Source organism: Lissotriton helveticus, chromosome 10, assembly GCF_964261635.1.
Source record: "Lissotriton helveticus chromosome 10, aLisHel1.1, whole genome shotgun sequence".
Taxonomy (NCBI): domain Eukaryota; kingdom Metazoa; phylum Chordata; class Amphibia; order Caudata; family Salamandridae; genus Lissotriton; species Lissotriton helveticus.
Genome location: NC_136071.1, coordinates 447,506,790 through 447,530,182, shown reverse-complemented (window position 1 = coordinate 447,530,182; position 23,393 = coordinate 447,506,790). Strand labels below are relative to the sequence as shown.

General features: G+C 43.6%; 1 protein-coding gene across 2 annotated transcripts in view; it reads left to right on the top strand.

Annotated features, from left to right (window-relative positions):
• The window catches only part of LOC144784272 (uncharacterized), a 491,196-nt gene that overhangs the window by 466,905 nt on the left and 898 nt on the right, over window positions 1–23,393 (top strand). The gene's annotated exons all lie outside the window — the stretch shown is intronic.

Below are 23,393 nucleotides of genomic sequence, written 5' to 3'. Positions count from 1 at the left end.
TGCTCGAAATAGAGCTAATTCACAAACAACAGGAGATGCTCCCCCTCCTGACATAGTCAAAGATATTAGAAGTCTCAGGCAAAAGAGTAGCTTCACAGGCAGCAAATTCCTGGAGGATTGCCAACACACAAGCTCTATTAGCACGTTAAGATAGAGCACATTATGACCAACTTGAAGGTTTACTACAACACCTTCCAGAGCCTTTTAAAGCTAAAGCGAACGACCTGATACAGGAATGCAAATTTATAACTAACGCTTCCATTAAATGTGCACTAGACACAGCTGACACAGCAGCCAGGTCCATTAATACTAGCGTATTACTACGCCGGTACGCATGGCTACGCATATCTGGCTTTAAAAGCGAAGTGCAATCCACCATCCTCAACCAACCAGTTAACCAAGATTTCCTGTTTGGCCCTGCAGTAGATACCATCTTGGAAAAAATGAAAAAAGATACTGAAACTGCTAAGTCTATGGGCGCACTTCAGTTTCAACAACCCAAAAGTTCCTTTTGTCGCTCCTCCTTCAGAGGCTCAGGGAGAGGCAACACATCACATACATCTTCAACATTCAAAAGTAACACCCAGAGTACCTTTAATAAAGGGTCTAACAGAGGGGGTTACAGAGGCAATAATAACAGGGGCAGAGGACGTAGCGCTAACACCAGAGCCTCTGCCACCACCAAACAGTGACTTGCTCACACTCCCTCCAGACCACTTAACACCAGTCGGAGGCAGACTACAACAGTTCCTACCAGTCTGGAACAACATTACCACAGACAGGTGGGTGAGACAAATTATCCAGTATGGTTATTGCCTGGAACTCACTTCTACTCCACCCAACATACCACCCAAACACCGTTCTATGTCCAAAGAACACATCACGCTGTTACAACAAGAGGTCACATCCATGCTACGAAAGGGAGCCATAGAGCCAGTCCCCTTTCACCACCAAGGAACAGGAGTATATTCTCTATATTTCCTAATTCCCCAAAAAGATGGATCCCTCAGACCCATACTAGACCTCAGACCTCTGAACCAATACATACTCTCAGAGCATTTCCATATGATTACTCTACAACAAGTCCTCCCGTTACTACAGCAAGGCGACTTCCTTGCTACATTAGACCTCAAAGATGCATATTTTCACATACCTATACATCCAGCTCACAGGAAATATTTCAGGTTCACAATAGAAGGTCAACATTACCAATTCAAAGTGCTCCCCTTCGGGGTAACTACAGCACCAAGGGTGTTCACAAAGTGCCTAGCAGTAGTAGCAGCACACCTCAGAAGGCAACACATCCACATGTTTCCATACCTAGACGATTGGCTCATAAAGGCCAAATCATACGCACAATGTGCAAGCCACACATCTCAGACAATCCAGCTGTTGCACAGTCTGGGTTTTTCCATAAATTACCAAAAGTCACCTACAGCCCTCCCACATACAACAATATCTGGGAGCTACAATAAATACCTCAGTGGCAGATGCATATTCAAATCCAGCCAGGATAGCCAGCATGCAAACTCTCATTCAAAAGTTTCAGCCACAGCACTCTCTGCCAGCTCGAGTGTTCATGCAGCTCATAGGCATGATGGCCTCCTGCATATTCATTGTCCCTCATGCCCGACTTCAAATGCAGACATTGCAAGAATGCCTAGCACAGCAGTGGAACCAGGCTCAAGGACAACTAAAAGACCTAGTGTTGGTAGACAGTCGCACTTACAACTCTCTGCAGTGGTGGAATCCACAAAACCTTTCCAAGGGGCGACTTTTCCAAGAGCCAGTTCCACAAGTAGTATTGACAGCGGACGCATCACTGACAGGTTGGGGAGCCCACCTACTTCAATACACAGTCCAAGGGCTCTGGACAATCAAACACAAGACACTGCATATCAACCACTAGAGTTGCTAGCAGTATTTCTAGCACTGAAAGCATTCCAGAAATACTTGTACAACAAGGCTGTGTTAATCCGGATGGACAACATGACAACCATATACTACATCCAGAAACAAGGAGGGACACACTCTCCACAGCTGTCTCACCTAGCACAAAGCATATGGAAATGGGCAATTCCGAAAAACATTTTCCTCCTCGCGGAACACCTACCAGGGAAAGACAATCAAGTAGCAGATCTGTTAAGCAGACACAGCCAACAGCTACACGAATGGGAGGTTCACCCTCAAGTTCTCCAACCATTCTTCCAAGAATGGGGGCATCCAGAGATAGATCTGTTTGCCACAAAAGAAAACTCAAAATGCCAGTACTTTGCCGCCAGGTTCCCACACCCGTTGTCACAAGGCAATGCGATATGGATGAACTGGTCAGGCAGATTTGCGTACGCTTTTCCACCAGTCCGCTGGTGGCACGCAAACTACGCCAACAGTCACTCACAATGATCCTGGTTGCTCCCACATGGGCAAGACAGCCATGGTACACAACGCTCCTAGAACTTTCAGTAGTTCCCCTTCAAAGACTGCGCCTCTCACCACATCTTTTAACTCAGAACCATGGAGAAATCAGGCACCGAGATCCCAATCAGATGAACCTAGCGATCTGGCTCATGAAGTCTTAGAGTTTGGATACCTTAATTTGGCTTCTGATTGCATGAACATTATCAAGGAGGCAAGGCGCTACTAGAGCATGCTATGCAGCTAAATGGAATAGATTTGTAATTTATTGCAATAATAACCAAATCAATCCATTGGATTCTTACATCCAAAACATTATCTGTTACCTGTTACATCTTCAAAGATGCAATCTACCATACTCTTACATAAGGCTACATCTTGCTGCTATAACAGCATATCTCCAAAACAGACAACACATGTCCCTGTTCAGGGTACCACGATCAAAGCTTTTATGGAAGGACATAAAAGGATAATCCCTCCAACGTATCCACCTTCACCAGTCTGGAACTTAAACATAGTACTTACCAGACTTATGGGACCTCCCTTCGAACCACTACATTCATGTGAATTACAATTCTTAACATGGAAGTTGGCATTCTTGATTGCCATTACCTCCCTCAGGCGAGTGAGTGAGCTACAGGCACTAACCATTCAAGAACCTTTCATGCAGATACTTAAGGTAGTACTTCGTACAAACCCTAAGTTCATGCCAAAGGTTATATCCACTTTCCATATCAATCAGTCAATAGAATTGCCAGTTTTCTTCCAAAATCCGCAGTCAGTGGCTGAAAGAGCCCTACACACACTAGATGTAAGAAGAGCTCTGCTATATTATGTTGACAGGACTAAATCATTCAGGAAAACAAAGCAACTGTTTGTAGCTTTTTCTCCACAACATAAAGGTAATCCCATTTCAAAATCAGGAATAGCCAGATGGATAGTTAAATGCATTCAAATATGCTATCAGAAAGCTAAGCGCACTTTAACAGTTCCCCCAAAAGCCCACTCTACGTGTAAAACGGGGGCATCCATGGCTTTCCTGGGAAACATTCCGCTAGAAGACATATGTAGGGCAGCTACATGGTCTACCATGCACACTTTCACTAAACACTACTGTGTCGATGTGCAAACAAAGCAGCAAGCTGCTGTAGGCCACGCAGTCCTTAAAACTCTTTTTCAAACTGCTGCAGCTGGGGCAGGTGACCACCGCTAGAGGAGATACTGCTATACAGTCTATGCTAAGATATGAATTCAGCAGCCCACATGCCTCGAACTGAAAATGCTACTTACCAGTATGCATCTGTTCTTGGCATGTAGGGCTGCTGGTGATATTCATATCCCCCACCCTCCTGCCCGGTGCCTGTCACAGCTGCAGTAATTTTTCTACATACACTTACATGGTCATTCTTACTTTTCTATACTCCATCTTTGCCCCAATGGCGAAAAACAATCTGATGATGGAGAGAATGCCCATGCACACTGTAGTCCAGGGGAGGAGTCACCTATCTCGTGATACTTCGAAAACTCTTCCAGGACAACAAGGAGCAAACATCCGGACCCAACACTAGGTGGCGATCTATGCTAAGATATGAATGTCAGCAGCCCTACATGCCAAGAACAGATGCATACTGGTAAGTAGCATTTTCCTTTATGAATTTGGGGATTTTTAACATGGTTGTAATTCTGCAATGGTTTTAAGTAATCATGCAAATAAAGATTATCTTGTCTTATCCTGCTTGTCCTTGATCCAGCACCAAGGAAGTCAGTTATAAAGCTAAGTCCATAGGGGAGAGGGTAAATATCTATAATGGCTTGCAACAGGAAGTCGCTTTGCAGCATCTTTTGGGAACCTTGGCTTATGTGCATTAAAATAACCTGCTGGTCCTTTTTGGGTAGTTTGTAGCTCATAAAGGTTTTTAATTTCTGTACAAAGAAGAGGTCCATCTATCCAAGAGACATTCTGGAGGAGTGTGGCTCACTGATTAGAGCGGCAGACCCTGATGCAGAGGTCTGGCCCGGGACCAGGGTTCAATTCCCGACGCGGCAGGGTCCTGAGCCCAAAATGTCCACCGACTCGATAATTCTCGCCTCGGTGCCTATTCTAATCATGGAGTCCCACGCTGCAACTCTGGGCAATAGTTGCTTAATCTCCACTACGGCGGCCCACCCGCTGCGGGATGCCTGGCTTTCACCCAGGGGATACCCAGTAGGGGTTATCCCACAGGGAAAAGCCAGGACGGGTTCCCAAGGCAAGCACCTTGATGCCTTCGGGTGATACGTGCACTATATAAGTCGCAATACATTTACATTTACATTCTCCTACAGTTGTAACTTTTGCTGTGTTTATTTGTAATGTTGTTGGTATAAGTTATCTGAGATTGTCTGCATTTCTTTTGTGTGTGATTTTGTTTGATCACTATAAATGCATTGACTGTTAATAGGATTTAAATATTAGCAGTCTTTTTTTACTGAATGACGTTAACTCAGTGGATCCTTTTGAGTAAGCCAAGAAATGTATTATTGCCAAAGATTGGGAAAACCTGGTTGCCTCCTACATTTATTTTTTTAATTTATGAACAGGCAGCATATATAAGGGAGTTCCTCCATATTGTTTTGCATTGGAGCATTTGTATAGAGCTTCATGCGCCTAACGGTGCCACAGAGAGCGCTGATTTGCATGGTTTCCGGGCTCTCTTTAAGAGTTGTCTGGTTCAAATAGTGTTGCAAGACCTGTGAGAGAGTTGTTGGTTGTGGCGCATGAGGCTGGAAGATATCCTACAAACATGGTTTGTCATGCTGCAGCACATAAGACAGTGAAGTGTTGAGAGTAAGTCCACCCACATACAACTGGGTACCAATTTGTGAAGCTCAAGGCCTGCCTCCTGTGATTACAATGGCTGTAAGACCCATGTGCTGGCTCTCTGTAGAGTGGACCAAAATAGGGTACACTGTGTAGAATTCCAGGCAATCCTTATTGTTTTCCAAAGGCAAACATTATAACACTAAATGCTCTCTTGTGGTAGTACGGGTGAACAGTTTAGGCTTGCCCAAGGGTAGTGCTAAGCATGTGTTGTACTCACAGAGGCAATAAATGAGACACACACTCAAAGAATAAATCCAAAACTAATTTAGAAAAAAGAAGCCATTTGTTTAATATACATTTTGATACCAAGAACTTTATCAAGTAAGTACTTTTTTTAAATATCAATATTTCCAGGTAAGTAAAATGTTCACTTAAATGCGTCTTCACACAGCAATGTTTCATATGGGGAAAAAAGTAATATGTTTCATAAAATTATTTACGGTCTGTTTCAGGGGTCTCCTTAAGGTCGTAGGGGGTCAAGGTCCAGAGTACCACCAGCAGTTGCTCGTTACCTGCCCTGAGGCATCCGGGTGCTGGTTGGGTTGGTAGCTTTGCACATTACGCTGGTATAAAGAAGAGGGGGCACCTACAAAACAAGCTGCAGAACGGGACTTGGGGACAAGTACGGAAGCTCCCATCAGGGGACACAGTCGATTCTTGGGTACCTGGGCTGGGACGATCAGGTGCAGAGTAGATAGGTTGGCTTGGCTCGGTGCATTAAAGACCCTCGCGGTTGTCGGTCTTGCTGGTTTAGGGCACAAAAATCAGGACAACTTAGCCACTCTGGAAGTGGGTCTCTGCGGTGCTGACATACCTCAGCGGCTGCTTAGTCTTGATGCAGTGGGAGTCTGAATTGGATCCTCACAGGCTTTGTTTGCTGCAAGGGGTCCAGTACTTTTTCTTAACACAAACTTTATTGAGTATTTTAAGTTGTTTACAGCTATGAATACATTACATCATGTATACATGTGATCATCGGCATCCCTCGAATCTAGGTGTACCAAGTTATATGTTAACAGTGAGAAGTACAATAGTATTATCCTCTATAGTATCTATTTGTGCACAGTGATCGCGTATGCAATAACAGCGGAAAAGACTTCGACAGATGTCATATCTAGCTAAGTGTCATGCAGGCTACAATCATATATGCAATATCTAGCCACAGAAATACAAATAATAAATCTGAATCATGTACAACAAAAAATTAACAGTAAAGAACTGAGCCACTACCAACTGAGTGTCTGCTTCCTATATCTGGCGGGAAAGGCGGAGGGCTGCCGGGGGGGGGGCATGGGAGGGGTCCACTATCCCAGGTAATGGTGCTGTGTGGCTCTGGTCGGTCTTGGTGTCCTCTCACTCGGTGGGGGGGACATATCTGACCTTCTGGGGCAAAAGTACCTCTTCCTGTGCAGCTATTGCATTGGGCAGGCCAGGGAGCTGCAACACAGTGAACCAGACTCTGCTTCTTCGGTGCCTGCGGACTTCAGGGGAGTAGCTCCTTTTCTCCAAGGGAGATTGAGGACAATTGGTGAAGGGCTGACAGTCAACCAGGGTTCTTGGCAGATGTTCAGCTGCATGACGAGTCATGTGGTTAAGATTATAAAGACTGGTGCAGGGTTTGGTGCCAAAAGTCCACAGCAAGTATTCAGTTCTCGTTTTCTCACGGCTCTTCTTTGTCCTATTCAAATTGTTCTGTATAATCTAAATTCCTTACATCACGGATACCACCTAAATACTCAATTTAGAGGCATTGAGGAGTGACAGGTAGTAGGCAATGGGCTACTTACCTTTAGGGTGACTAACCCCTTCCCTCTCTACTCCCCCATATGAGCAGTTCCTGTGCGAAGTGGGCCTAACCCTGACCCAGTGAGCCTAATTCCGCCAAAAACCAAGGTGGTTCAGGTGCAGGGAGTGGCATTTCCCATCTGTGGGGAAGGCTGCATCGCATATCAAAGGCGTCGAAGGCCTTGGAAGCCTCATGCCTTGTTATGTTGATTACTTATGTATAAAAAGAAATGGAAGGTAGAGGTCAGAAAAACAGAACTCAGACTCCTATGCGTACTGTAATAACCAATAATACGTTTGATTTGTCCATCTTTCCACTCGTTATATTAGGTAGAAAACAGAAAGTTTTCGTAAAATAACCCTAACCCACTAGGGTTTCCCCTTGGTGGCATGCTTCATCATAGGGTTCTTACTGTCCCACTGTGGTACAGGGCGTGCTACAACCGACGGGTATGTGGGAACACTTTGATCAAATACTATGAAGTATGTTGAGGTATAAGAGTGGGAGGGTCTTATCTAGTGAGAAAAAAGGTTAAAAATGCCTGTCTAAATGGGGAAAATGATGTATTCTTACCTCTAGCTGGTATGTTTAAAAATGGGGAAAATTAAAGACATATGGTTATGAGCTTGTATTTCAACAGTCTACATGTTTCATATATGTGTGTGTGTGTGTGTGTGTGTGCGTGTGTGTGTGTGTATATATATGTATGTATATATATATATGTATGTGTGTGTGTGTGTGTATGTATGTATATATATATATATATATATATATATATATATATATATATATATACATACATACACACACACCCAATTGGTAATTGAGAGAAGATTATTCTGTCATATAAAAATGGCTGTTAAGGGTTATGGGACATACCACCATGTGGAGCACGCAATGTTTTTTCTCTCACTATTGGTGGTGAGAAATATTGTTTAGGTGCTACCCAGAATAAGGCGTGATAAATAAAAGGACAACATAGAAAAGATAAAAGGCACACACATACATGCGTCGTATCCAATTCAATTCCAGCATCAGTATTCTTTTGCAAGGTCTAGATTGCGGCTGTTGGCTGATATGTCAAGAAAGGAACCTGTGTGTTTTACGCCTGTTTTTAGTCTCATGAGCTCATACGGGGGAAGTGACGTTATTAGTCAAACTCTGCATGAGAAAGAAGAAATCACAGGATACTGCGTTAGGGGAAAGCGAGTCACAAGGTAATACACAGACAGTGAAATATTTTATCAGCTATGCTGTACTCACTATTTCAAAGTTACTGGGGGAGCTGAAGCTCTGGTTTGTTTGCGAGTTGCCCCTTACGCGTGGTCTGGTATGGACTCACCATATGTCTGAGACTCCTTCCGCGTTTATGGGAGAACATAGGTTTCATACTTCATAGTATATGATCAAAGTGCTCCCACGCACTAGTCGATTGCAGCCGCCCACTCCGCAGCGGGACGGGAAGAGCCCAATGATGAAATACACCTCCAAGGGGAAACCCTGGAGGGTGAGGGTTATTTTAAGATAACTTTCTTTTTTCTACCTAATATAATGAGTGGAAAGATAGTCCAATCAAACAGACAAACTCTCTTTGGTAATTATATGCTGATTAATTAGCCATCCTGCTTGGAGGAGGTAACAACACCTCCAGCTAGATGTTTGGTAGGTTTTCAGGGGGCACCTCTGAGGTGCCCTCCTGGTGCAAGTATTAACACATCAATCACTGGAATCAATGTGGGTTTATTGATATGTGGTATTTGATACCAAGCATCTTTAGTTTCAGTGAGGCCATCATGTAGCTGGGAAACTCTTAATCACCAGTGCCCAGTTCATATCCTCAAGATGGCTTCCCTGTTCACTAGCAATGTCCAAGAATCGACATCACAGAAGCATATCGGCTCATACAGATATGTCCTCACATGTAATATAATGCACCCTGCCGTAGGCTTGTAAGGCTTGTTGTAGGGGTGACTTACTAATATTACATGCCGTTCCTGCAGGCATGGCAAACAAGAGGTGTTTAATTTCAAAGAGAGAGACCCCGTACACCAGGGGAATAAGGTACTTGTTCAAAGTGGAATAGAGTGTTTCCCTTGGCACAGTTTAATCGTTAAGCCCACATGTTAACTTTGGATATTTAAACATTTAAACACTATAAAACAAACAAATACATATATAAAAAGGCTGGTATAAATTTATTATTCTTAAAAACAATGACAGTCACAAATTTAAAAAATATGGTGTTACCATATTACAACTGATAAAAACAGAGGGAAGAAAGCAAAAAACCTTTTCTTCTAACAATTTATAATACAACTGAACATAATATCATAAGGGAAATCAATGACGAGTTCAATGGACAGAATAGGATAAATAAATCAAATTCTACTACACCACAACAAAGAGAGACACATAAAGACAATACAGTTTTGTCATTCCCGCTATGGCACACCGAGTGTATCAATCTCAGACTGGCAATCTTGGGTACATATAATTATTGTACTTTACAAAATTGACACGGTTACTCAGTTGTGCAATTCGTTTTGCGTCGACGCGTTTCGATGGCTTATTTCATATTCTTGCCATCTTTTTCAAGACTGTTGTTTTTTCGTCTCCCTTTATCAGCGGCACTGGATGGTTGCCTTAAATTAGAGGTTCCTATGAGCAAACATATGGCCATCAGTATCTATTTTATATTGCCAATTTAATCATTGCATTACCACACCTATCCCTAGTGCAATCAAACTTTATACATCCAAGGTAGTATACATCTTGTTTAAAAAACCTCTCAATTTCATTTCTCATTTGCTATGTTAGAACCATTTTTCTAACCACCCTTAGCAACTGCATCAGGTTACAGGTATAAAATGTACAAAGCAAGCCAACTCTAGGAGATCCAAGTAATGGATCTATAATAGTGTAAAATGTGGAGCTGTAAATATCTCCTTATCTTTCAGATTAGCCCTGCCCTATAATATGCCTGTGCAGGACAAACAGAGAAATTCTTCCTAATTATGACATAAAAGGTAAAAATTGACCCTAACCTGTGTATATTTAATTCAGTCCAAGTACAAGTCTATACTGCCAATATGCGGGTGGGTGATATTGAATTGTATCAGCACACATGGTAAGATTGGATAACTGCAGGTACCAAGTTGGCTACTAATGATGAGATACAGGTGTAACCTGATGCAGTTGCTAAGGGTGGTTAGAAAAATGGTTCTAACATAGCAAATGAGAAATGAAATTGAGAGGTTTTTTAAACAAGATGTATACTACCTTGGATGTATAAAGTTTGATTGCACTAGGGATAGGTGTGGTAATGCAATGATTAAATTGGCAATATAAAATAGATACTGATGGCCATATGTTTGCTCATAGGAACCTCTAATTTAAGGCAACCATCCAGTGCCGCTGATAAAGGGAGACGAAAAAACAACAGTCTTGAAAAAGATGGCAAGAATATGAAATAAGCCATCGAAACGCGTCGACGCAAAACGAATTGCACAACTGAGTAACCGTGTCAATTTTGTAAAGTACAATAATTATATGTACCCAAGATTGCCAGTCTGAGATTGATACACTCGGTGTGCCATAGCGGGAATGACAAAACTGTATTGTCTTTATGTGTCTCTCTTTGTTGTGGTGTAGTAGAATTTGATTTATTTATCCTATTCTGTCCATTGAACTCGTCATTGATTTCCCTTATGATATTATGTTCAGTTGTATTATAAATTGTTAGAAGAAAAGGTTTTTTGCTTTCTTCCCTCTGTTTTTATCAGTTGTAATATGGTAACACCATATTTTTTAAATTTGTGACTGTCATTGTTTTTAAGAATAATAAATTTATACCAGCCTTTTTAAACAAGAGGTGTGCCATTTAATGTCTTCACTTTTCTCTGCACCATGTCATGCAGCCTGCAATGGCAATGTGCATGAGTGTGGTGAGGGTTCCCTTAAGCTGCAGCCCTTAGTGACCCTCTTTAGCCTACCTGCCCTACGTACCAGGGGTACAAATTACTAGGGACTTACAGGGGGTGCTGAAGGTATTTCTAATTGGGGGAACAATTGTACAGTTTTAAGGAAAGAGATCTGTCAATGGAGACCCGTTTACAGGAACCCAGTACACATCTGTCCAAATTGTGTCAAAAACCAGGTAAAAAGTGGGGGTGACCATGTCAAAAAGGGGTACTTTCCTATGCCATGTCCTTAAAGTCTCCTGGAATCGGAGATGAGTGCAAATACTCCTTAATCAAACAGCTATTAATTTTAGAGTCTGGACAGAAGAGGAGGGATCCACCAGTTCAAGATTTTTTTAATTGAGGCACAGTTAGTGGGCCAAACATTAGGCACAGATACGTTGTTTGCCACTACATCTGGGGTTTTGCTGAAGAGTGTTCCAGTTCCACCGTTTGCTTCATGAGTTATGGAAACTGCTTCAAAGGTGAGCCTTCTGTCTTTTAGGAGCTAGTGTAGAGAAAAGAAGCCAGGTGTGATGAGAGTGCTTCTGTAGGTAGATAGATCCCCATGTACTATAAGCCCCTTATAGAGGGCCTGTCACTGCCTTCTGCATACTCCATTCTAAATGTTTTCTTACACACTAACTCATTGCGTGGTCCTTCTCTCAGATATTTTGCTCCTGTGCCATTCAGGAGACATTATTTTGCACCCTACCTGGAAAAATTACCCGATGGGTTATAGGGAAATTTAAAAACTGGCTTGTTGGAACACAGGTGGTTTGAGGGTAAGGGGTAAAAATAGACTGTGGGTTAGGGTGGAGGGTTTAAGGGAGTTAAGTTGGTGTTCTGCATCCAGCACCCATCTGTTAGTAATTTGAAATAATTTGTTAGCGGGTGGGAGGAGGTGGGGCAAAACCCTATTGCCCATGTGTCGACTCATGAGAATCTTAAGATGACAACGAGTGCTTGTGCTCTAATTTTTACATTAGGAATGTTATGCTTTTTACTTTCCCATATATTTTGTATCTCCCTTCCTTTTGTCAGTTGTTACCTTTGATTATATTAATAAAGCTCTTCAAACATAAAAAAAAGAGTGCTTTCAATTTATTTCTCACAAGTTGTTTGGTAGAAAGCCCACATCTACGCAGGTAAGCATGTTTGCCAGTATTTGGTGGTACACTGGGTGCCCTCTTTTCCCCCGCAGTTAATTGATTGATCTTGCTTAATTCTTCTTACTATTTGCTTCTCTAGCAGATGTCCATGTTTATTCTGTAGTTTCCACCTTATTGTACGCTGGTAAAAAGACTGGATCACTCCTTCTTTCCAGTCTTTTACGTGTATATTTGGATTTGTGCTTATTTTGTCTATTAGTTTTGCAGTGTGAATCTTTTCTGGATTTACATGCTGTGCATTATTGCGCCATCTAGTGGTTGGGTCCGGTATTTTCTCCTTTTTGTAGTCCTCTTAATATTTTTTTTTTCTTTGTTGATGGGCATCCACATACCCCTTTTTGGTGTCCCTTGTAAAGTCATGCTGCTTGCTTCCTCCGGAAGCTCCTACCTTTGGTCGCCATCTTTAGATTTTGTTTTTCTGCTGTTGGGTCCGAATGCTTGCTGAAGGATCTCCAATACGAGGAAGTCAGTTTTGTAGAAGTTTGTCGAAAACATCAACGAAATTGAAGACTAACACCAGCGAAGAGGTACCAGAGGTGATATCTGCAGAAAAGGATGAGATTCCCTCAGAGAAGTTTTCGAGAATGCCACTTCAGGGGGCTCCCTGTTCGGCCTAATGGAGAAGACACCTTTCCAGTTATGCAAGAATTGTCACCACAAGGTCTCGCAGAAGGATAAACACCCAGTCTTCAACCTCTGTCTGACCGTCAAGCACCGAAGCGAAAACAGTAACGCCTGCTCCGTGTATACGTCAAACGCTGAGGGTGAGAGAGAAACAGAGAGTAGCCCATCACAACATGCAGGGCCAGCAAACAACTATCCCTAAGAAACCTTGGCCTCTCGAGTGAAGATGAAGAAAACATTGCAGAGGAAGCTGAAAGGGAAACCTCAGTCGTAGATCTGGAGATTGTGAACATCAAAGGTCATGTGACCAAAAAGACGACAAGACCATTGGGAACAGATCCATCGACCTCGGAGCCCCACTGATCTCTTGAGGGGATTCTATTGGAGGAAAAACTCCTGAAAAAAACCAAGTTGTCTACGGACTCGACTCCGTAGAACGGGCTGCCGAGGTTGAGAGAAAAAAGAGACACCTCAAGGCCGAAATGGCCACCCTTCTCCTTAAAAAGAAGGAATGTCCGAAGAGCTTCAGAATACCAGCAAAAAATGTAGACGCCAAAGGATCACACAGAGAAGGAAGTCAAGGAAATCTAATCACTATTGACCCCTGAGTCTCAAAAAGAGGAGGAAGAACTCTTCTATAAAGAGGAAGAAAAACAGCAGGAGGGGGTGCACCAAGGTTCAGAGGAGTCTGGATATAATTACCCCCAGTGGCAAGACCTGGAATCGACTCCCCAGAGGAAGGAATGGACAGTTATACATTGAGGCATTCGCCTCCTAATGACTTTGAGATGTATAATTTGGTCATAAAGCAGGCTGCTGAGAGATAGAAATCACAAACATGTTTTCTGCTGGAAACATTGCTGTCAACACAGACAAGGAATCAATTCCTGCCCATGCTCCCTAGTCCACGACGGGGATTTATTCAAGGAACCAGTCAATTGCAAATCAGCAACTCCTCTAAGTGCTGAGAAAAAGTATAAATACTCTTCAAAAGTCCCTGCATGCTGCATATATTATAGGCACTGTACCTGCTGACTATTATAACATCTACAGCAAGCAAAAAGGCCAACATTTCCATCAACCTCAAGGCCGCCTCCAGAGAATGGGAGCAAGAGTATGGACCGTATGGGATGGAAAGTCGAATGAAGTGCTGCCAACCAGGGGCACATTGCTAATTTAAATGAACTACTCAAAATGCACGCCCATCAACACTGGGATGAGATGGGTGAAATAATGATATACGTTTCGGAGCAATACAGTAAAAAAGGGCAGCACAACTGACAAAGTGGCAAGAACATTGCCAACCCCTGCCTAACATCCGCATTAGACGCTGCAAATATATCAGGCTGGCAGATGATGATGGGCATTACGCTTGGCCGCCATTCTTGATGGAAAATCTCAAGAATCAAGACAGAAGTCCGACCTAACCTCCTTAACACACCATTCAACGGAGTGCAGTTGTTTGGAAGCACAGTGGATAAAATGCTCAACAAATTAAAAACAGACAATGAGACAGCTAAATCCATGGGTACACTGCAGTTTTGGGGAGAAATGCAAATGGGAGCATTACCTTCACGCAAACCTACAGGCAGAGGGAGCTGCCAGGGGGAACTTCCCATCAGAGTTTTCAAGGTGACAACCAGTCGACCATGGCTGAACTGATCTAGCAGTATCAGCAACAAGCGACACCAGCCTTTTAGTGGAAGAACCAGAGCAAGGGGGCAGCCACAAGGAGGCTCAGCTCCTACCAATAAGTGACTTACCATCAACAAACGCCCTTTCATATCCACCAACTGTGAAAGGCTAAAACTAAAAAAAAATTATTCTACACACAACACCAGAAGCAAATTAAAAGCCTTTCTCCATGAGTGGAGGAAGATAACTTCAAACAAATGGATATTAAACTTAATTCAATTCAAGGAGGAATCCGACCGTCTGCTCAAGGTGGCAGAGGAATTGCTGGACAAAAGAGCTATAGAAAACATATTTCCTAATCTCAAAGGTAGATGGGTTTCTATGACCAATTCTCAGGTTCATACACAAGCTTATGAAAGCAAAGGTTGAAGATGACAACATTGCAAGAGGTCATACCACAATTGCAACAAGCATTTGCAATGCAATAGGTCTCGCATTAGGAAAGTTTGAGCTATTGGTATTGCAAATGACAAATTTTTTATTTGTGAGTTGGTTTTGAAAATAGCGAAATTAATAGCTTTGTCATTTATAACGCCAATAGTTATAACTTTCGCAAGTGTGACACCTGTAGCATTTGTAATGCAATATGTGTTGTATTTACGTGACTTAGATGTATTGATATTACAAATAACAATGGCTATTAATTTTTTAAAACAATTAATACTTAAATAAAAGTAATTGTAATTTATAATGGCAATAGCTTAAACTTTTGTAAATAACTTTTGGGAAGATTATGTTAAGTGTATTTTATTGTGACGAAAATCCAAGAACAGAAGTGAAATATTAACATTTTTTGTGACATTTGTAATAAAGTTTGAAACATTGAGAGAACATATTTGAACCAGTTGTTGTTGAATGGTTGAACAGGTTGATGCTGTGGTGGCGCTGAATGATGTTGTGGTGGCAACGAGTGATGCTGTGGCGTTCAGTGATGCTGTGGTAGCGCATAGTGATGTTGTGGTGCCCTTGAGTGATGCTGTGGTGGTGCTGAGTGATGCTGTTGTGATGCGATAGAGTGAGTGCGATAGATAGATAGATAGATAGATAGATAGATAGATAGATAGATAGATAGATAGATAGATAGACAGACAGACAGATAGATAGATAGATAGAGGGAGGGCGATAGATAGATATGTTATATTGTTGTCGATTTATAGAGCGCATTATCACCCAGAGGTCTCTACCCGCTGTCAGCGGAAGCCCTGCACCCGGTGAGATGAAAGTGGCCTGCTCAGAGAGGCCCCCATGCCTCTTAGAAAAGCACAGTCTTCAGCTTCTTTCTGAATGAAAGTAGATTTGTTTCCTTGCGTAGATTTCCTGGGAGGCTGTTCCATGCCTGAGGAATTATGTTCGAGAAAGCTCTTCCACCCATGGACGAGAGATTAAACCAGAGGCAAACCAAACGACATGCATCAGCTGACCGAAGCACCCTGCTCTGAGTGTAGTTGGTCAATCGGTCCTTGATGTAACTGGGGGCTAAGCCATGAATGGCTTTATGCACGATACAGAGGCTTTTAAATTTGATTCTCTGTGTAAACGGGAGCCAATGTAGATCCCGAAGTAAAGGCGTGGCATGTGCATGTCTAGGTTTTTTGAAAATTAATATGACGGCGTCATTCAAGACAACCTGGAGCCTGGCCAATATTTTTTTTTGGTAGGCCATAGTACAAAGAGTTGCCATAATCCAGACGCGACAGAATCAACGCTGAGACCGCCAGTCTAAGGGTAGCAAAGGACAGCAGTGGGGACAGTTTTCGCAGCTGTCGCATTAGACCAGCACTGGTTCCTACCACGGCCGACACCTGTTGTGTCAGAGATAGCAAGACATCAATTTTGATGCCAAGACTTTTTACAGCTGCGACTGGTTCAGGAAAAGGCCCAAGTTCTGAAGGCCAGAACAGATCATTCCAGGGGTTTGATGCTGTGGTAACCGCCAAAACCTCTGTTTTGTCAGGGTTTTTTTTAACGAATTGACCGACATCCAGTTAATGGTAAATTTGAGACTATCCTGCATTCTTAAGTGAGCCGTAGGTGAATGGTCAATCTGGATCAGAATTTTAGTGTCGTCGGCATAGTTGTAAGCCCTGCACTCCATCTGGTTCAGTGCTGCAATCAAGGGCTGCAAATAAACATTGAAAAGCAGAGGAGATAATGCTGAACCCTGAGGCACTCCACATGCCAGAGTGGCTGGATGGGACACCAAATCCGCAAGTTGGACTCGCTGGGAGTGGTCCCTAAAAAAGGAGGTCAGCCAGGCAAGAGCCATGCCCTGAATTCCTAGATCCTCGATCCGCGATAGTATTTGGCCATGATTAACAGTGTCAAATACCACGGATAGGTCCAGTACAGAGCACACACCACTTTTCTGTCTGCCCTGAGTCTCAAATCATCTAGCACAGAGAGCATAACCAATTCCGCGCTGTGATGAGCTCTGAACCCAGCCTGATTAAACTCGAGAAGATGGTTAGTTTCCAGATGGCGGGAGAGCGATTGTAAGACGTGCTGTTCTAGTATTTTTGCTTAAAAAAAAGGCAGCTGCGAAATTGTCCTAAAGTTCTTAAGATTCTTAGCGTCAGCACCTGGTTTCTTTAAGAGCGGAATCACCCGGGCTTCCTTAAAATTGGAGGGAACAAGCCCTGTTTCCAAGGAGCGATTCAGGAGGGAGAGCACCTTGTTCTCAATGCCATCTTACAAATTTTGGGAGGACAGGGGTCAGCTGGAGAACCCGATTTCACTCGCCCAGCTAAGATGGTCAGATGCTCCTTGGTGAGTAAAGGCAAGGTGGTCAGTAAATTAGACAACATGGGAGGAGGGGTGATAGGCTCAATTGAGCAGGGAAGGATCAGGGTGTGATGGATTTCTGTCATCAAGACCTTTATCTTTCCCAGGAAATAGGATTGAAAATCGTGGCAATCTTTTTGACTAAAGGTAGATTTTTGCACCCTATCCTTCCTTAACTCATTTAAGATCCTAAAGATCTCTTTCTGGGAGTTAGCAGCCTCCGCAATCGTAGCCTCATTTAATTCGGCCTTCCGTAACAGGATGGCTTTTTTATATGCGGCGAACTTTGATACATAGGCTGCATGAGCACTGGGTTCCTCTGATTTACGCCAGGCTCTCGCACTGACGGAGTGATTGTTTTAGTTCCCGGAGTGTAGTATTGAACGAGGTGTCCCTTACCCTTGTCCGCCATTCTGATCTTACGAGCCGGTGCCACAACCTCGATGGCTTCCTTAAGTTTTGACAAAAGAGTGGCACTCTCAGTCTCCAAATTACACTTCCCGGGTGAAAGGTAGTCTGAGTGCAATAGAATGGCTGTCAGGTCGGTAGCGTTGACCTTATTCCAACTACGCAGTATTTTCCATTCAGGCAAGACCAAGAACAAGGAGAGATGACAATGGGATCCATCAGGGGGTGGGATGACCAGACCAGGTCTAGTGTGTGACCTTTCTCATGTGCAGACCCAACCACCATTTGGCTGAGTCTAAAGAGGTTAAGGCCTCTTCTAACTGCTTTGCCTGGCAGTCCTTCGGGGTTATTTCCCAATGAAAGTTAAAATCCCCTAGCACCACCATTCCTTGGTTGCGAGAACGGAGATCGTGAACTAATTCCAAGAAAGGTTCCATAAACCCAGATAAAGTGCGCGGTGGGCGGTAGACTAATAGGAATACAACACAGTCGGTTGGGGAGCAAAATTTGACCCCCAGTACAACTGCGCCTTCTATACTTTCAGTGCGTAGGGTTTCAGTTTTCAATGCATAGTTAGAAAGGAAAGCTACGACCCCCCCCCCTCGTGGTACTAAGTCTATTAAAATGAATAACTGCAAAATTCGGAGGCAGCACCGCAACCAAATCCGGCATAGAAGACTCAGCCAGCCACGTTTGTGACGCATAGGAGGTCCAGGCTGTCCTCTTGCAGAAGCGAGAAGACCTCAAGGCAGTGCTTCTGTAGTGATTGGGTATTAAGCAGTGCGAACCTACACCCTTGGGGGCTCACCTGCTTTGCCGGTTTTGCCGCTAGAGGAGCATTATTTGACTTCCTTGGTCTTACTTACAGTTTCAGCAGTCCCTCTCACCCAAGTTTTTCCATTAATCTATAGGGCAGCGGGGAAACTCCTTTCTTCAGGGAAAGCAATACCTGCTTGGAGTAAGAGAGAGGGGGGCCAGGGGTCGTGGCCCCTGGTCCCGGACGGGCACAGACGGGCTTGCCTTAGGCGCGTCCTCTGCGCATCAGAGGTGGTATTCACCTAAAGTAGAGGTTGACAGGGGGAAGGCCAGCCTTCGCCGTCCCCGGAAGTGCGTCACTCACTGGGGGTCCCGGCTATTGGTCAGAGAGAGCCCTTCATTCAAACGGCACAAGCCATGGTGGACCGGGGCCAATGACCGCTAGGGAGCACGGCGCGGAGCGCCAGAGGAAAGTGTCCTGAACCGGGGGGTGAGTCAGAGGAGATTAATTTAAAAACATAGAACTGTGCAGTTTATTACGATAAACAGTTTAAAAACAAATGTGCAAGTCAGGCAATATAAAACGATTTAGGCAATCTGCGAGACTGAGCAGAGTAGCTAGCGCCTCACCAAGGACGCGCATATAGATAGATAGATAGATAGAGTGAGGGCGATAGATAGATAGACAGAGGGAGGGCGATAGACAGAGGGAGGGCGATAGACAGAGGGAGGGCGATAGACAGAGGGAGGGCGATAGACAGAGGGAGGGCGAGGGCGATAGAGTGAGGGCGATAGATAGATTGAGGGCGATAGATAGATTGAGGGCGATAGAGTGAGATAGATAGATTGATTGAGTGAGGGGCGATAGATAGAGTGAGGGGCGATAGATAGAGTGAGGGGCGATAGATAGAGTGAGGGCGATAGATAGAGTGAGGGCAAAAGATAGAGTGAGGGCGATAGATAGAGTGAGGGCGATAGAGAGAGAGAGAGATAGATTGATTGAGTGAGAGAGCTAGATTGATTGAGTGAGGGGCGATAGATTGATTGAGTGAGGGCGATAGATAGATTGAGGGCGATAGATAGAGTGAGGGCGATAGATAGAGTGAGGGCGATAGAGTGAGAGAGATAGATTGATTGAGTGAGGGGCGATAGAGTGAGAGAGATAGATAGAGTGAGGTCGATAAATAGATAGCGATAGATAGATAGAGTGAGTGAGGGCGATAGAGTGAGGGCGAGAGCGGGGAGCGCATTCCTTTGAAGTCTGATGGGGGCGGGGAGCAGATTCCTTTGAAGTCTGATGCTGAGGCTCAGAATGGTGTGTGATGCGGCTGGCGATGTGCACACGCCTGGCTCACATGAACTGTACCTAATCCGCAGTTTGGAGAGACTTTTCGAAAGCCTTACTATAAATCTCGCCCACCATCCCTACAGGATGGCATAGGCTCAACCTAAAAACAGTCTTTAATTCTAGGACGTTGATGTGTTGCACTACATCCTGTTCCTTCCAGACTCCCAAATTTTGAGTGGGCCCATGTGAGTTACCAAGCCCATATGTGAGGCGTGTAAGGTAATTGTCACTGTTGGAGTTAGTTGTGCAATTGTCCTTCCCTTTGTTATATGCAATCTGTTCCACCACACTATTTCTTCCTTTACCTTCTGCGTGACAACCACTAGTTCTTCCCAACTCCCTGTTACTTGTGACCATTGGCTTTGTAACCATTCCGGCATTGGTCTCATGTGAAGTCTCACATATCGGATTAATGGGATGCATGAAGACATCTTCCCTAATAATTTCCCCACAGTCAGACCTTGCCCCTTCAGGTAAAGTAGAGTTCTGTCAATAGAAATTGGGAAAAACCTTTAAAGAGTTCAAACAGAGCCATGCCTTCACAGAATAAGATGTTACACAATATGCACTTTTCTGCATACTTCATCCCTCCAATCTAAACCACCATCCTTAGTCACTCTAATGGTTTCTTTTAACACCCGGTTAAAATGTTCGACAACACCGTTCAACTCTGGGTAATATAAGGCACACTTGGCATGCACAATTTATCTTTCAGACAAAAAGATTTCCATCTCATTTGACACCAACTGCACACTGTTGTCAGTCAACAATTTTCCAGGTATGCCCTCACGTCCAAACAGATCTTGTAAGAAAGTTATTACATGCTTATTTAATGCCCTTGGTAACAACTATCTCAGGCCAAAGTGAAAAAAGATCCAATCTAACCAATACATAGTACGTCCCACTTCGATCATGAATGGGTCCCACAAGGTCTAAAGCACTTTTCTCCCATGGACCCTTTGGCAAATGTGTCATCACCATAGGTTGTATTCTCTGCATTAAAATGTTATCACTCATCATGCATTGCACACTCACAAACAGACCTCTCTGACTCCAGATCCATACCCAGTCACCCATGTGTTGCCCTCAATCTTTGTTTGGTCTTTGAGATGCCCAAGTGACTTTCATGTGCTAACTTGAGTAATGCCCTACGCAACACCACTGGGGGCACCAGCCTGGTCCTACGAAACAACAAACCTTTAGTCTCAGACAATTCTTCTCTAACAGACCAAAATTTCTGACACTCTCAATTGGAATAACCCTTCTTACTCTACCCATACCTCAATCTCTCAAAAACATTTTGAATACCTACATCTTCCCTCACAGCTTTCCACCACTCCTCCTCTGAAATGGTGGCACCCTCTACAACACAAACACACACATACACTTTCTCTTCAATTTCCTCCTCATAATGTCTTGCGGTTAAGTCATACTCAGGCACCAACCTCGACAAAGCGTTGGCGACCACATTCCTACAGCCTGGGATGTCCTCAACCACAAAATTGTACTCTTGCAAAGCTACAATCCAGCGGGTAATCCTCCCTGACACAGCATCAATGCCTTTATTAAGAAATATTTATCTCAATGACTTATGATCTGCTTTCACACAAAACTCTGCACCCCATAAGAACGGTTTCATCTTCTTTACAGCCCAATGACTCGCTAAAGCCTCTCTCTCAATGACCGAGTATCTCCTTTCCGGTGCACGAAGGTACCTAGATGCAAACATAATGGTCTGGTGTCCGGTCCTTCTCCCTACCATAAGACTGCTCTTAGGCCCTTAACACTAGCATCAGTGACAAAGGCGCTCTTCATGCCAAGATCGAAGCTTCTCAATATGGGTGCATCGGCCAGCTCCTCCTCCAACTTTACAAACTCCTCTTCACACCTGTCGTCCCAACAAAATGATACACCTTTCTTCAATAGAAGTCTCATTCTTGAACACTTGGATGCAAAGTTAGGAATTAATATACTATAGTACTCTGCCATCCCTAAAAATTTCAACAACTCTTCCTTTCCAGTCGGAGACACCAAGGGCCCGATGTAGGTAGCCAAATACCGGTCGGTAAAGGCCGAAATTCGGTAATTTCGGCCCTTACCGACCGGTATTAGGTTTTTGAGATGTAGGTGGCACTTTTTAAGGATTCTGTATTTTACCGAATCGGTCATTTAAGGAATCGGTAAATTACCGAATTCTTAAATACCGATTCTGTAAATTACCGAATCCTGATATGTAGGGAGCACTCAAATGAGTGATTTTCCCATTTTAGCATTCGTTATTTACCACCAACTACAAGTTGGTGGTAAATAATGAAAACCTTTGAAAAAGCATTTTTTTTTGCTTTTCCAACAGTGCCATGTTGCAGACATACATGCCCATAGGGCATGTCTGCAACATGTGCACCCATACACAATTGAGGGGTGCAACAGGGTGTCAAAGTGACACCCTGCCACCCTTCAATGTTTCCCCCAATTACCGAATCGGTATTTACCGATTCGGTAATTGACATTCATTCCTATGGGCCTCCAGGCCCATAGGAATGAATGGCAATTACTGAATCGGTAAATACCGATTCGGTAATTACCGAAACTTACCGATTCGGTAATTTTTAAAGAAAAATTACCTACATCCCATTTGCCCGTTCTTAAATACCGAATCGGTATGATTCGGTATTTAAGAATCGGTAATCTGGGATTACCTACATCGGGCCCCAAATCCCTTATGGCATTGACCAAACTGAATTTCGGCTTAACTCCATCCTTATACACCTCCTGTCCCAAATACTCAATGAAAGACTGCCTGAACTTGCACTTCTCTCTCTTCATCGTCAAATTCATACATTCTAACCTTTTAAGAACCATCCTAACCCTTTAATCGTGCACTCTGGTATCAGAACCAAATATCAAGATATCATCTTGGTAAATCTTGAAAGCTGCTACTTCCTTCAAAACCTTCGCCATGCCGCAGAAACCAGCCCGAACTGTATCCTTTTAAACCTTAGCCCATCTCACTGTGCTCAGAGTGACCCCAGGCAACCCAGTTACCACAGTAAGTTATGCGACTATCGTTATTGTTATGATGGCTGTACGTTTACTTTATTTAAAAATATATATAAGGCCAGCAATTTTAAGTCACTCTGTTTATCTGATGTTCCTGAATCTCACAACCCATGCGGCCACGTGGGCAGTACGTTCGCATTTCACTCAACCGGTTTCTTTCTTTATTTTTGTAGTAAAGCTGATGGCTCATTCCTCTGTACTTTTGCATTGTGGTCCATGCTTTTCCTTTCCTTTAACCCCTACGGCGCTGATAACGAGATCAGCTCGTCATCAGTTGCGCCGCTCGCACGCTGATGACGAGCTGAGCTCGTCATGTAACGCGGCTTTTTGAAAAAAGCCGCGTAGCACAAAAATAGCCGCAGCGCGCATGCGGTTAATGTACGATTATGTAGGGTCATGTGTACATTTGGTTTATTAAAAGATGTGCTGGTTTTGCTAGCAGCACAGGGAATGAACAAACAAGTCAGGGATGCAGACTTGTGCTTCTTTCACCAGGAAATGACTGTACCTTTATCTTTTTTTTGTA